General features: G+C 39.3%; 1 protein-coding gene across 3 annotated transcripts in view; it reads left to right on the top strand.

Moving 5' to 3' along the window:
* LOC144215659 (tetratricopeptide repeat protein 28-like) overlaps positions 1-16,625 on the top strand; it is a 131,519-nt gene that overhangs the window by 64,035 nt on the left and 50,859 nt on the right. The gene's annotated exons all lie outside the window — the stretch shown is intronic.

Below are 16,625 nucleotides of genomic sequence, written 5' to 3'. Positions count from 1 at the left end.
GTTTGAGCACTCATGCGAACAATTTGGCTAAGGCAGCACAATTTGACATGTTGAGGGACAAGATTAGAGGACAAAATACAAAATATATTCAGTATTACACTCTCATCTCAGAGCTTTGGAAATTGATTTTTTTTTTTGGATAAAGGCAGACATTGGAGCGTCTGGGTTCCCGATAGCTAAGGAGGAGGTGTGGCAAACTCATTATCAGGCCATAGACTCGAATTCGCACGTGTAAAAATTCAGAGTGGATAGAGGATGAACAGCAATAATCTGTTTTAGCGGACTGAAGCGTGTCTAAAGTTATTTAGAGAGAAGCAGCTGTGTATGAGATCCTCCTCCGCTGAGGCTTATTGTCCTTTACTACATGGCGCGGCCTAAGCCTGCCCTCTGGGTTAGATTGCTCGCAAAATGCCTGGTAGCCTTCTCAGGATTCCCCTGGTCTGAGCTTATCATTCTTGCACACACTTTGCAAAGCATGGCCACTGACTTCCTAATTTCCTCAAAATGCAGCATCATCGTCTTCATCTGTATTCTCCCGATATAGATAAACCGCCAATTTATTCTAAAAGAAAAGCAATGACATTCCTTTGCACCATTTCAATGTCATTGATATTTTGCTGAAGGTGAAGTCAACATAGAGTTAAACTTGATTTCTTGATTTTTATAGTCAAATGTTGCTTTAGTTTCACAAACTTTGGTTCATTTTTCAGAGTAGTCAAACCATGTTGTGCATGAGGAGTTGTCCTGAGGAAGCCCGCCTCCCCCATACTCCATTCATCTCTTGGCATCATGCTTTTTGGTGCTTGAATTTATTAATTTTATTTCATTTCAGTTTGTCATAAATCTTGTTAAGCCTGCCAAACATTCTAGTATGCTAACAGGGATTTGGAACAAATTAAAACCACATTCCACCCTAATTATGATTTTCATACTGCTTGATTGTTCAAATGGACTTAATATTGTGGCCTGTCTTTTTATGTGCCAGCAGAAAACCATCACTCATGTCATCGGAAATTGTTGCCAAGTGGTGATTTTTTTTGATAACAAATGTGATGATTTATTGGTGTGACGAGAGTTTGTTTCTTTGTTCGCCCTTTGTTTTTTTTCTTTTCGTTATGACATCTCTCCAAGGTCCAGAAAAAAGACGGTTAGTGGAAATGTAGGTTCTAAATTGCTTGTAGGTGTAAGCATTCAGGTATAGTGCTTTCCTGTCTCCATATGTCAGCCGTGTGCTGTATCATTTGTCTTGCGCAGATGGGATTGCCACAACTTTATGACATTACTGTGCAAGGTTACAACATATTGTCGATTTGGCTACTTCGGTCATAGCAGATCAGCACCATAATTTGACTCATATATTTATGGTGATCAAACTGGAGTATGTAACAGCATATCTACTTGTAACATCTTACATATTTTATATGTAAACATTTCTGCTGAATCTAAATGGCTAGAATTAGATTGGATCCATACTTTAATGTGTCGGAGTATTTCATCCAATACTTTAGACGATTCACAGTATCATTTGACACTCAAGGGTTTCTTAGTAGTTTTTTTGGTGCTGTCTCATATAAAATGAGAAGCAATAAGTAGGAAAGTTAGCTGATATATTGATCGAGCTTAATAGCAAGTTTAGCGAATGATTTGCCTTCAAGTTTTGTCTGGTTAAGTACGTTTTAAAAGTTGGAACTGGCGTTTGAATGGTCTATCTTTATCATATAACTAGCTGTATTCCCATGTTAATTTGTCTAAATATGACTTTTTTTGTTAGCATGAATCTATAGTTAGATTTTAAACTTGTTGGTGTGTCAATAATTATCTCTTGAGGCATTTAACCATTTTGTGAGGCATTGTTCTGTCTTGTGATGTTCTCCGCCATCACTTTTCAATGTACACTGAACCGTGAATATTATGCAAGTGCATAAATAGAAACTGTAAAATTCTCTTTGATAAGTGTAGGAAAGTGCTTCTCCTCCTGGTGTTTTTAGCCTAACGTGCAATTCGAACTGACCTCTGTGGGAGATAAAACAAAGTGCTTGTGTTTGTAAACAGAGGCATAAATTGTGCTCTTGTTCTAGCACTTCAGAGACATGCACAGCCATATGCTTTGAGTGCGTAATTTTCAAATCCATTGAGTTTCCCAATTCTCTGCTTGAACATTCGAGAAATACCAACCTGGTGATCCATCCGTGGTCAACAAGCCAAGAAGCTGTTTCCTCTTCTCTTCTTTTCAGATCAGATGGTGGTTTGTGTTCAACCCTTTTCTGGCACTTATGTTTAGTTCTCACAGAAGAAATAATATTTTCTTCTCAATCTGAAAACTAAACCATACACATGGTGTTGTTTTTGGGTTGTTTGCTGTATTCATTTGTTTACAACTTGAATATTTGGGGCTCAACAGTTTTATTTAAAGCCTAACAAAGAGAAACACTTTAATACACTCAATGTGTGCAGTTCATAATCCATTTATGAATTTTGAATTTTCCTCATACCATTTTGCAAATCCTAACATTTCTCTAGTGCAGCGCTGTACCTTTCTTCTTCTGTGAGCCCCATGTTGAACCTGATAGCAATGAACCATGACTGGTATAATAACAGCAGTGTCTTTGTAGCTGTGTTGCCAGCATATTATCAGATGCACTAAATCAGTTTATAGATTAATGAAATTTAGTTACCGCGTCTAAATGCTGCACTCCACCTTCCCTTTCCCACTCTTTCAACTCCTCACAACATTAAACTCAGTTTGGCCCATTTTCAGTGCACTCAGGTGTGGCTCAACCGCCACACTCTGTTAATAAGGCTGTGATGCGTTCATATTATATTTGCCCACAGGTCATCTGATTAAATCACTTCTTCAATGTGGTTAAAAGTGTGACACTGATAGCTGAGATATGTTAATAAGAACAAAAAAAAAGGTGTTTGGGATGTGACAAGTGTAAGGACGTACGGGAGACACATTTGGGTTTGCACTGACAAAAAATCAAAGACTCTGAGGAAAACCTGTTTTCTCCAAATGAGATTTTAAGAAGCGATCCCTCCAGTAAACATTCTCATGAGAGAGAATTTCTAAATATGAGCATAAATCATTCACAACAAGTCCAAGATCACACATATACACCATTAAGTGCAAGTCTAAATGTCTGTTTTCCCCCCAAACAACATAAATATAAAAACATTCATGACCTCATCTTTGAAAATAAACATAACACCAAGACAAGAGTAAGGGAGGGCAATATCACACATGCAGCTACCCAATTAAGCATTTCTGTAGGCACCTTTCATAGATAATTAAGGAAGCTAGCGCCAGTGGGAATTTGAATGAAACCCTTTTATTTCCCTCTTTTACATCCAGTTGCAACAGCAGCAAGACCTCTTGGTCTTTTATAAATAGTAATAAGATGAAATTATGTCAAAATAACAGGAGCATGCTCACACAAAATGACTATTATACAACCCTACCCCCATTTTTTTTTTACATTGCATTTAACCTTTGGCTCTTTTCTCAGCAGGCCTAAACTATATACATCAAAATCACATGCTTGACTGCTTGTATTTAGACAGAATTTTCTATTCTCCACAATTTTATTGTGCTGGTTAAAATCCTGGTTGACATATAGTAGAAACAAAAGAATATCTTTGGCTTGCCGGTGTGAGGAAAACACACAGTAATACCGGTTAAGACAAAGTGAGGCGATGGATACAATAAGGCAGGGGTGGCTGAGGAGATAAAACAAGTGTGAGGGGGGAGGAGCTCAGAGCAGGAGAGATGAATAACTGTGTGACAGGTGGAATGAAAAAGCTGCAGAGGGTATACAGAGAAGTGTGGTTATCGGTGGGTGTGTGCTGTGGCGTAACGTTGTGTTTGGGTCATACATCACGCTAATACAGCAGGAGGACATAGCCTAGACAGCGCTATGCAGAGCAGGAGTTGAAGAATGTGCTGTGCTTGCAAACTGCTCCATCTGATTGAAATCCACCACTCAGGGGCTATATTTGCACCCTCAAGTACTCGTTATAAATCTTCAACTGCCCTGCGTATTTACTGATAATCCCCCAAAGCAGACACATGCACACTTCATGGTGGTAAAAGATGCTCCGTGTTTTTGGCAGCATACTGCTTGGCTCAGGCTTCACCGTTTTTCTGTGACTCATTCAATTAAACTCCCATCAAATCAACAATTTCAAAGCGTTTGATGGGTATAAAAAACACCAAGGAAGATTTGAGGGTCGGTTTGCATAAATGCTCTGTCAAAATGGTGTCACATTTATTAGTATTAAAATGGTTTAGAGGAGCCAATAACTCAAAGAGTAAAGATATTACCTTCCTTTCACTGTACATCAGCCAATAGAGCTTCAATCATAGTTTATTGTTGATTTTATGCATATACAATACAAATATTACATGGAGTACATACCCTAGTAAACCTTTTTTAGCTACAATAAAATACTGAGCAATTGTCTCAGGTCGTAACTTTTCATCTAAAGTGCTCACAGTCCATTCATTTGCCGTTGTCTACTATTCAGAAAATATTCAGATTCGGCAGGACCTGTCTTCATCATCAACTACACTCATTGATGCAGCAAAATGAAATTAAATAAACTATAAATGTAGCCTTCTAACCGTTTAGGTCATGATCCATGCCCAAACCGAGTCAATTTGATTCAGATGGTATTCAATCATACTCAGCTAATGATAACATTTGAGTCCAGTGTGTGTGTGTAATTGAATGTTGTTAGAGGTCTCAGTGTTTGCCACCCGGTGATAAGCGTGTAGGATGTGCTGCTTGGCATTTATCACCAATCACCTACAGAGAGCGGGGGCTGTGAGCAAGCCATGTGCTCTATTCTTACCTCAGGGCTTATTAATTAATGTTGAAGGCTATGTTATGAGCACACCACCAAACACTCACAGAGGTGATGGTGTGAAGAGCTTCCAAAAAAGCATTGTGGCCATAGGGAACCGAGCCACCATTCATCTTTTTCCAATATGGGTGTCCGACTGGGGAAGTAGACCAGAGGTTGTCTGTAAAATGAGTGTCTGGAATTGTTGTGAGGTCGGAACCTGAGGTGAAAATGAACAGGGATCGAGGTAGAGCCTACTTTTGACTCTGCAATTTTCATGAGTGACCTTGTGTGTGTGTTTTGGTATTGTACATTGGAGTTCAAATGTTGCTGTTGGAAGATTCTCCCGGGTGGAAATAAGGCTTTCATGGGGGTACATGTGGGCCTCTCAGGCAGTGAACTGGTACTTTGGAGTCATGCGGTGTTTGACAGGGCAGTTCTAATTGCTCCTTGGAGACAGTCAGCATCATCAAAATGAATCGGTTTTGAAAGCTTGCTTCTCTTCAAGAAGGATGGAAACCCTGCATGGGAGGAATGAGTCCATAAGGCAGCAAAGTAAGGGAAGATGTTCATTCGTTTGATGCTACTAATTTTCAGATTTGTCGAAAGTCTGTACTAGGTCATTTGAGGCTTAATGATCTCTTGCCGTTTTACTGCTGTGTACTTTTCCCTCTCAGTGAACCATTTTATTTCCTCAAAATTAATTTTTATTTTCATGTTTTTCCAATTGGGGACAAATGGAAAACATGAGGCGTTGCGGCTTAGCTTCGGAGTCCCTCAGGGCCTACCTAGAGACTATCTGGCCACTTCCGCCTGGATGGCCAAGACTCAGGTTTCTTTTGAAGTGTGTCGGTTTATGCGAGGGTGTTTATTTTTTCTACGTTCAGCTCTTTTAGAACAACACGCTTAGAAAAGCCTTACTCACATCTGCTTCCAACAGATTGAATATTCCAGCATCACCCAAAGTAGGATTTTCTCTAAACTGTGATTAATGTATAGCTATAATTGCCAAAGATGCTGGAAACCACTAACATTTGAGTTTGTAGATTAAATGGATGTAAGGTCAAGATTGGAGGGTGAAGGCTATGACAGAAACTGCATGAAACATATGTGCCTGTGTACGCCTGTGTGTGTGAGACCACTGGATTGATGGGTGCGAAACCTTTCTACCCCCTTCGTCTGACCGCCACTTATTCTCTGCCTCGCAAAACAAGATCGTATCAATTTGCAATTAACTTGCCAGCTCCACCTTGTTTAATGCAGCTATACATACTGTGATAAATATAATTCATTAGTACAGCCAGACCTTCATGGTTGACTGGCGCCATATTATTTTCCATAAACAGCAGCGTCACGTCTCCTTGGGAGCGACCCAGCTGTTGACCCGTGAAGAACTCTTGACCGATCCTGCCATGTCGTCCCGACTGAGTGTTGTGACACTCTGAATTTTGACCGACAGGCAGCCATAGAGACAGAGAGAGAGACTGACTTTGACCCAGACACACTGGAATGTAAATAAGGGGATCGACAAAGATTATACTGCCTGCTTTTTAAAATAGCCCTGGTCCTTGTCCAAGTCATGCCCCCTTGAGAGGTCAGAAATGAGGTTATTTTTTCCTTTGTATGCAGTTTTTGGACCCAAATTTTTCTCAAGGAAGTTTTCTTTTTTGTTTAATTTTATGATGCATGGCATATTCAAAGCAAGGCTCAAACCGAGTGCACCGGTGAAAGATTGGCCTGATCTCATGCCTCCTTCATGTGTGCATTCCCGAGCCAGCTGCCTCTACCCTCCCTTTGCCTCCTTATCCCTTCATTCTGTTTCTGGCCTCCCCTCTGCCTCATCTCCCCACACTCCAACATGGCCTAATGGAAATTATTCACAAGTGGAAAAGGATGAAAAGTCTTGAGTTCATGGGCTCTTTTCTATCTGTTCAGGTCAACCAGACAAAATGGGAACAACTAGGGTGCATATATCTTGAATTTGTTTAAAAACTAACTGTCATAAGACTGTATAAGCGTACCCGTGGTACTTTTTTTGGTCTATCATTCCTGCTTTACCTGTTCTTCTACATTTATTTCAGTTTAGTCTTAAATTTGATTGCATATTTGTTCATGGAATCTGAAGCAGGCATCAGGGTATCTTCTTTGATGCCTGTTCGATCAACTGTTTTCTCCTCTTCAACACTTTTTCTCAAGAATTGAATTGGAAAGAAGTCCATATCAATTTAGCCAGCCTTATTTTTATAACCACTCAGTTTTTTTCCGTCCTTGAGCATTTTATTTAAATTATGCAGACTACAATAGATGTAATTGCATAGTGACATATGGCTTGGTATATTTTCAAGACTAACTTTGTGTTTTTCAAATGAAACAAGTATAATTCATTATAGAAAGTCAACGGCACCATTTTAAATGGGCATTAAATGAGGAAAAATTGGTGGTACATATAATTATCCTTCTAAATTCTCTCCATTTATGTTGTCTCAAGACAGATAGAGGGGAGGGAGATTTGTCTTCCTCATTGTCTTCTCCTTTCACTTATCTCTTTTGTTTTCAGTTGGTTCCATAGATGAGAAACGGGTCTTCGTTCTCTTCTCAAGCGAAACGACTCTAAACTGCCAGCTCCAAATTGGCAGCCTGACCTTCTTTTTCTTCCTTGAGGTGTCTTTACAAAGGCATACCTCGACCATGTGGGAAGGAAATGCAATTAAGAGGTGACATAAACACTGAGCACCCGTTGTAGTCATCTCTCGGTAGACGGAGAAGGGCAGGGGGGTGCGGGGGGCCTGGTTTCAGAGGACATGGCAGCTGCCATTGTGACATGAATACATAGATAGTGGTTTATTAATTGGGCTTTGCAAAGGTGAATAGTCGACAGACAGTGGAGAATTTGCCCTGGTTTTGTTTAATACATTTCGACCTTGACATTAAAGTGATGTTAGCCTTGTCGTCATTGGTTTTGGCTTTTGTAACTTGAAAATTTTGTTTTGTGCCATCAATTGTTGCATGGGTGCAAAGTTGGATGGATCCCTTGTTTTCTTGGACTTTTTAAATAATGCTATATTTGATATGATTTCAATTTGATTATTAACGCATTGGCACTCACATTATTAGTTTATAATATAATACCTGCAGATATCTAATCAATTATTCTTTATGGGAATATAACATTATAAGTGGATTGTGACAGTACCTGGCATGTTTTAGTTTTAGAATAGGAAGCCTATTAAATCATCAACTAAAGAAGAATGAGTTTTTAATTGCCATTTAAGGTGGATGGATGACATTTGGAACAGCCCATTGAATGGGGCCTAAAGTCCAAAAGGTGTTTTGATGTGCTGGCTGGGTAATGACTGTAGTCTCCCCAGGAAACCGCCCTTAATAAGACGAGAGGATGACACCTTACGTATGCCGCCCTAATCAAAGAATCACACATACTTAAAGACTATTTTTTTGCCTCTTGACATGCATTAAGTGTTGGGTAAGAGATTCTTTATTTAAGTGATGATTGTATTTTAAAGGGCTACCCTGCAGACTTTGCTTTCAAGTAAAAAAAATCTAGGATAAGTACCAAAGTTTGCAGCATTAGGGAGTCATTTTACCACAACCTTGTTTTTTCCCTCCAACAAAACACTGTCAGAGAGGGCTTGACTCAGTCTTGCTATCTTCATAAAAAACCTCTACAATGGGGTGCCATTAACCATGTTTGCACAGTAGATGAGTGGCTCTTTGGCCTTTACCTTTGGGCTTGTTTAGCTTTCAGGACCCTGACAGAGGCAAATAAACTCCCTTTGGGATACATGAGGCACTCCAGGTTGAATGAAATCCTCTCTGTATTCTCCAATGCTTTCTTCAACTGCAGACTCAGTAGGGAAGAACAACTGAAGCTATTTTAAAATAGGATACTTAATCCAGTAGCATTGAATGAAGAGTCATACCTTTTGAAGGGTTTTTCCCCCCCTCGTACCCAAGAGAGGAAAACACTTGGAAAAGAGGCTAGCGTAATAAGCATCACTGGTTGCTATGAGAAAGTTTGTATATTAAATCAGTTCGGGAAGTTTAGGCTGAGTGCAGGATGCTATCATAGTGCCGCAATATGATAAATGATGCAGGCAGAATACTATTGGGGGACTAGTTGGGATATATTCAGCATATAGAGCTACTTGAGCAGAGAGGAATGATGAATATGATGAAAAATATACATCCTTGAACTTAGTTGGAGACGAAGATCAAGATGCACTTGAGGCTTCAGGTAGACAAATGTTACATGAGATCTAGCCATCTTATGCTCATATTTTGTAATTATCATAGTAAGCATGATTTAATGTTCTCCATCGGCTGTAGTGTTGTTGTGTAATAGATTCTCAGTAATGATAAGGTATGAGAGTGAACCGCCCTACGCTTGCCTGTGTGTGGGGGGGTTTGCGTGGGCACCTCAGGGCAATTGGCTCAGTGAATGATGCTGGTGGGGTTGTCTATATTGATGGGGGTCATCACTCCTTGGACAGCCTCAAAGGAGAGCCCTGCAATATGGTATTTTCACAAGCCTTCAATACATAAACCTCTTGTGTAGTTAGTAGTATTTCTTTTTAACACTATGTGGATCTACTGATTTGTTCTTACCTTATTTTTGTGTTTTTAAATTTCTGTAAACTATATAGCGTTTATATAGACAGCCATTGAGTCTCATTTTACAGACTGTCATGGTTATAGTTGATCTCTGTTTGACATAGTTTCTAAATTCAGCATTCGCTATAGGGTAAAATTTCTTTCTTTTTGTGCGCATTAATCCAACCCTCAAGTAAGTACTTTTTTATTCTCAGTTATATGCTGAAAAAGTGACATTTTCCCTTCGTGCATTATTCTGTTAACTTCAAATCTGAGCACTTGAAGGAAACTGCTAGGATGCCTGAATGTACAAAAGTACACCCGGTGTATGTATGTTTCATCATTTGACAAGTTAAAAGCATAAAAGTCGCCTCCTACAACAAAGAAAACGAGTTATTTTCTTCTTTCGACATTTCATCCACCTATTTTTAGTTGATCAAATTGACGTTATTTTTTTTCTGCTCCCCCAAAATGAAGAAAGATGATAATGACCTGATAATTCAATTAGGATAACATTCTGGGTCATCTTTTTGCGTATAGGCAATAATTTCACTAAAATGTATATGCCATTTGATAACAAGATAAGGACAAAAAAAATGACAACATGCTGTTTACAACTCAACGTGAAGAATAGTTTCTTTGTAAGGACCATAGACACATTTTGTCCATGACCATTTGCAAAATATTTTCCCTCTCCTTGCCCAGAGTAACCATTAGCACCAAATAAGGGTTTAGTATTCTTTTTGGTGCATTCCCTGACATGGAGAGGTCCTCAGCTTCTGTTGCTATTAGTGTCAGTGCCTGCGGCTGCTCAGTCGCCACTTCAATGAAAGCTTTCTCTAAGCAGGACCATCTTTCTACTGCAGCTGCCGCCTTGCTAACTCTCTTGCTTAGGGAGAGAAATTCGACACCTCAGAGTATCCATACTATTCTTATTCCCCACCCTTGTCTTTGGCTTTTTTACATTTTTTTTCTATTTTAACCTTGCTCATAGTTTCACATCCAATTTGCCCATAACTCAATGCAGTATATTCTCTTAAGACCCCAGCTTCTATGGGAACTCTAGAGTCCCCTTAAATGTGTGTCCTTGTGTGTTCACTGTTATTAATCAGCTGTGTGCTTGGACTGTTATCACTGTGCTAGTTATCATATCCATTCGCTTCATTAAGTTAAAAAGTTGATTTTAGGTCACACAATCTTGGACGACACTAATGAATTTATCGGATCGGCCAGTAAATTAAAATTTGACTCAAAACTATAATTCATCCATTCATTTTTGGTTTCATTTTGCAGTTTTTAATGATTTCAGATGAACTTCTAATGTATTTTCATTTGGACACATCAGCTATAACCACCTACATGGGGTCAACAAGACATTTAACTTGTGGTGGTTATTACAAGGAAAGATGTGCTTATCTTCCTCCATGAACCATGATGAAATGATAATGAAGGAAAATAGCTCCCAAGCCATGGTGGGAAAACGGGCAGGCGGCATTCCGTAAATATGTATGTACTGTATGTTCCCACCGATGGGACATGTCAATTCTGCGAAATACAGAATGTCGCACTTTCAGAGACATTTTCAGAAATGGGGCAACAAGAATTGGTTACACTATCAGAATGCTTATCTGAGCACTGTCCTAAAATTGTCATAATCATGACATGACACCTGCCATGAATGGTTATGACACATTCATTTTCAGGACATGTCTACAGTGTTCTTTCCCCCTTTTGTCAATATGTGTGAACATAAAATGTGTATGTCAGTCAAGATGAGTGCAGAATGCTGTCTTATGTCAGTACTTTCATTCACATGCTTATCCACACAAACTGTACAGTTTAGCTTTGTGTCTCTCAACGGCATCGTTCCTCTGTGGCCCCTGTGATTAATTACTTTTAACAAAGCAAACAGTCTTGCTTATCTGGATCATCCTTGCCCGCATCTAAGAATAAACCCATCACCAGCAATTGTCAGATTTTGTGTAGTATTAAAAGAGAGTCGCTTTCACTTCTCTCTTGTCTTAACCTAGCAAGAGTCTCAATTTTCTACACTTGTGCCCCTGGCCCCCTGGGTTTTCTGTTGAGATGTTATTCTTCCTTCTGTCCTGCTTCTTCTTATGACATCTAGTCGAGACAGTCGTAATGTTCTGTCTCAAGAAAAGAGAGAAAAAAAGTGATGTCAGATGTAAAAATACACCAACTCCTTGATTACTGACAACAAATGTATAATGCATTGCTGTTTTATGTATCATGATTGCTATTGTTTTACAAATTAACATTCACTGGACGGTAAGTGGACATTAACTCCCTGTTATGACTCGACAGGTCATTGACTCGAGCCACAAGTGTGCAGCTCAATATCAAAGCCAAAATATTACAGCCAACTTCATTAGAAGGCGGATACAATTAATGAAGCACGGCGATGGCCAAAGAACGCTGAGGGAACTCGCTCTTTAATGAGCTAACACCGAGCCTGTACAGATGTGCTAAACAAGCAGTCAGTATTATCAGTGGCCAGCAACTCCCCACTGTAGATCTCTACCAATTAACTTTCTTACTTGACTTGATGATCATGATTACAATCAAAAATGCTACCTGTTGCTGAATCTTACATGGCCGCTGATCATTAAAGTATGCAACGGTTAAAATGGTAAAGCATGCACTCCTGTAGAGCCCAGCAAAAGACCCAAGTGACCAATAATTCTCGCCTGGGTTCTAGAGGCTTTCAGCACTGGTATCATTAATAAGGAAATTCAACACTACTCCGCAATTATTGTACTTTTTGCTTCTGGTTGAGATATTTCCCTTGCGGGCCAAAGTACCGGAGCGTGTCATATATATGATAAGTAGAAGCGCCTGTCTGCGTTGGATTCATTGCGCACTTAAACTGGTGCAGCATTGACTTCATATAGCAGTCAGTTGGTGAGGGAATTTGCGAAATATTAACCCCCATTGCGTTTGTTGTGTATTAAAGGGCATTTATCCTGCCCTGTCTTGGGAGGTGTCAGTATTCACAAGCTTATACAAGGTGTGGTGCTCCAACCTCAGTATAAAAGGATGGCTGCTGGTACTGGCAGATAAGAATGAGATTTGTGTATTGATAAATAAGTCAAATAATCTTGATGGCAGAATACAAGTACAGTCCTCAATGAGGATCCAATAAAAATAGGCGTGTCACTATCATGAGCTGTGCTTTGGTGTTAGATTCATCTTTTCCTTCTTCCTTCAGATCTCATTCTTTCAATTTGACCCATTGTGTGTATCTATTTCTAAAATACTTATGCAGCATTTTAAACCGTATTCTTCTAATTTAGCTAGAAATATCAGTCAAAATGGAAACATTGAATCACTGATATTAATAGTATACTGTATATTGGAATGCAGACATTTATAATCTTTCATAATTTTCTGATGGTTATTTAGTGTCCTGCTTTTAGAGAATGTAGGGAAGGGGGTCAGTAAGGCATGACTATCAATCTCAATGCCTAATGGTTCAAGAGTTTGCATGTTGAGATCATGTGTTTCCATTGAGTGTTTACGTAGAAGAGGGTATTTTTTAGACATGCTCAACTTGACCAGGAAGGCTAATTAAGGCAGTGCTAATGAAGATGGAAGATGTGTTGCCTGAAGCCAGGAGAGTACTGTGCGAGGCCCAAGCAGCATTTTCTGTCGTCACATTGAAGATAAATGAAATCGTTACGCTTATGGCCAAGGGTGGATTTTGGATGGCTGTAAATCTTTTTATTTTTTTATTTTTTCTTATTTTACTCCTGGTTTGTGAATTTCTATGAAATATTTCAACTCTCGCTTTAATCTCATTGAGATTGAAAGCTCTGCTTCAGCCTAAAGTTTATTCTTTTTCAGGGTCACCAGCTGGCCCTGACTGATTAAAGCTCTTTTGCTTAAATAATGCCCACTCTAGCTGATAACCAGCCCGTGTAGCAGTGGGGTTGGTGGATAGAGCTCAAGCTGAGCGTAACCACAGAACAATTTTAAAGGGCCGGGGAAATCTGTTTAGCTCTTTGACCCCCAAGTCTCAGACCCCAAACTCTTAAGATGTTAATAAGAATGCAAGTACACTATTGGCATTTGTCTGACCAATCACGCTATAAATCTGCTGTTTTTTGGTTTTTGACTTTGAAATTAATGTTAGAACTATTGTTCTGTCCTTCATCTTTTTTTGTGTATTTCTTGTGCTTAATCCTCTGTTATAGTGGCGAAAATATAATTGAAAATGTTCTACCAAACTATAGATTGTGACCTAGTTTCACTGAATGGCCGTACACCATGTTACTATTGGGACTTTTCATCTGTGATTAAAGAGTCATTTCATTTTTTTTACCTTCTTTTTCCACATTGACTTGTCTAAATGCACTTGCACTAAGTGACACCTTAGCAATCCCATCCTTGACCTTCTGCAAATGTTTGGTATTTGGTAATTGTTTTTGGAGAACTGTCCCGGGAGCCACCTGGTAGAGGCACAGTGAATACACAATGATGAGCCTAGACTTCACATGTGTAACTGTGACCTTTTCCAATCTGAAGTCCTGCACCAACTGCCAGTTTGATGTCAGCTCGATAATCGATGCCTGGCCGCCTTGAGAATTCACGTATATGTCTCTGGGACTCAAATCTCTTGTAGGAATCTTGGCTTCTTCCTGACTCTTTTTGTCACCTCTTCACTGGATAATGAAACATTTACCCTTTAATTGCCAGCTCCACAAAGAATGATCGGTTTAATTTGCCCCCATTAAAGCCGTCGAATCTAATGGGCTCATTAAGGGCCATGAATGGAACTGCAATCAACAGCCTGGACAACTCCCTCTGGGAGGAAGAATACATCAGTGGATCATAAATATTTTATGGTGTCTACCTACAGATTGTAAGGTGCCTCAATTTGATGTGCATAAGTGTTTTACATGCACCTTAATGTTGGAACATAAAATCCATTTTGTCTCAGACATACATCCCCAGATGACAGTGTATATGACAGTTTTTTTTTTTTTAATTCCCCCCACAGTTTGTCATTATTTTTTATTCCAAACACTTATCTGATTCTGGAAAAATTGGCCCAGGTAACTGAAAATCTGAGCCAAAATATTGACCCAGATTCCCTTAACCGTCCATTTAACGTGCGCCCATAAAAATCCTTATGCTGGTCACATTCTTTCGAAAGTATATCTGCATGGTGCCTGGGGATTTATATGTTGGCTCGCATATGCACCATTAGAGCACAGCGATGAAAGTTTCAGTTTTGGCTCGGAAAAAAAGGGGCTTCCTAAGTCTGACCACAGACCTATACTCTTTTGGGAAAGAGATCAGTACTTGCAGGAAGGCGAATGAATACAAAGGCTCCCATTTGGCTGCAGAACTGGATTTAAGTGTGACCTAGCTGGCTCAATTGTGGCTTTCATTCGGTCAAGTTGAATAGCAGGAGGCTCAAAGCAGGAATCACAGTTAACTCCGAGCTAATTTGTCATGTTTTTAATTGTTATTAAATGAAGCAGTTGACATTTTGTTTACCGCATTAATTCAATGGTTTACCTTAAATGTGTATTGGATTGATGTGTGTTGGGCAGCTAAGGTACATCAGTAAAATCATTGTGGACTTTTCTTGCTCACTCTGTGTTGTAATTGAGCCCTCAAGCGCTAGACATTAATGTAGTATGTGTGTGTACATGTGTATATAACGAACGCTACTTTAGTGTGAAATGAAATGTGATTTTTTTTCAAATTCAAGATTCCTCACAGTACTGATTGGCCAAGCAATATCACATGATCATTTGCAGCCAGTGATGGTCAAGCAGGGCATTGAATGGCAAATAGAGATGATGAGTCGATGTGTCTTGACCTATGCTGCAGAGGCTCCACTGAACCCCTGAGACCCACTCACCGAACCCCTAGGGTCCGATCCAACCCAAGTTTAAGAACCACTACTCTAACAGCTTGTCTAGCACAAAGCTCCTAAAACTTAATCTTTTTCTTTAGCTTCTCTAACTGTGGCTTTTATTGTGAACAACAGTTCTGTCACAAAAAAAAAAACCTTATCCGTGCTTAATTGTGCGTCGTAAAATGGAATGATAGCATATGTGACTGCAATATTTTTTTAACCCCGAGTAGATATGCACAAATTATGATGGGTACCCACCCCACAATGTGTAGCAGAGTGAATTACTTTTCTTTTTGCATCATTTTTCTCTTCCTCCTAAGCATAAAGACATGAATATTTAAAAGTACATCAAACAAGCATTCATAAAATATTAAAAGACTTGGGAAGTAAGAAAAGCCTTTATCCTCTCTCTCTCTTCTCACTTATGAACACATGAGCATTAGTATTCATGAATTTTACCCATAGGTGACATGACAAACTTAGATCCATACGTCATGGCAATCATGGCAAGACATCTAGGAAGGACAGTTTACCTTTCAGCATGTAGATTTCCTGCATTATCAAGAGGTTTATATTGTGGATGTTAAACTGAACAAAATGCACAACATATGCTTGACATTTTAAGGGGGCCCATATAATCCATGGGGATTGAGTCCTCAGAGAAGCGTTGGCTAAATTTGCATCCACTTTGGGGAGATTGTTTTTGACTGGAGGACCTGAATCGCACTGTTCAAAGGGCAAAGCTTTTTTTTCTAGCTATGCCGCCGCTTTTGCGTCTGGCCAAGAGCTCGCTACGATAATCGCCGTACAAACACCTTCAAGCTGCTGTGTTTATAGAAAAGATCCTGTTAAGCATGAATTTAAAAGAAGGTTGTGCAAGGCTAATATATGGATTTCCCCCATTTTCTTTTATATCCCTGATTGCAAAAACATGACCAATCTGAGGCTGGTATTTTTTTGCAGATTTTCTACTATTTAGGTGATTTTTCTCCCCCTAAAGGAAGCTAGAGTAGTTGCCAGATGGCTGTAACATTTACTGGAAGGCCACTTGTGAGGTAAATTCAAAGTGTGCCAGAACGGGGACAATGTGGAGGAAGCAGCAAAGGGTACGAGGTGAAGCATAACAAACTTCAACATCCAAGTCTTAGTTCCTTGCATTGTTGTTTTTTTTGGTGTTTTTTTAATTGCAAATGTATTCAACATTTTTTCAACAACGTTTCATCGGCTTCAGATGTTTTTTTTGGACCATTTTAAGTACAAATAGTGTCTCTCATTAAATCATTTT

This window comes from Stigmatopora nigra, chromosome 22 (assembly GCF_051989575.1).
Source record: "Stigmatopora nigra isolate UIUO_SnigA chromosome 22, RoL_Snig_1.1, whole genome shotgun sequence".
Taxonomy (NCBI): domain Eukaryota; kingdom Metazoa; phylum Chordata; class Actinopteri; order Syngnathiformes; family Syngnathidae; genus Stigmatopora; species Stigmatopora nigra.
This window is presented reverse-complemented; position numbering and strand designations above follow the sequence as displayed.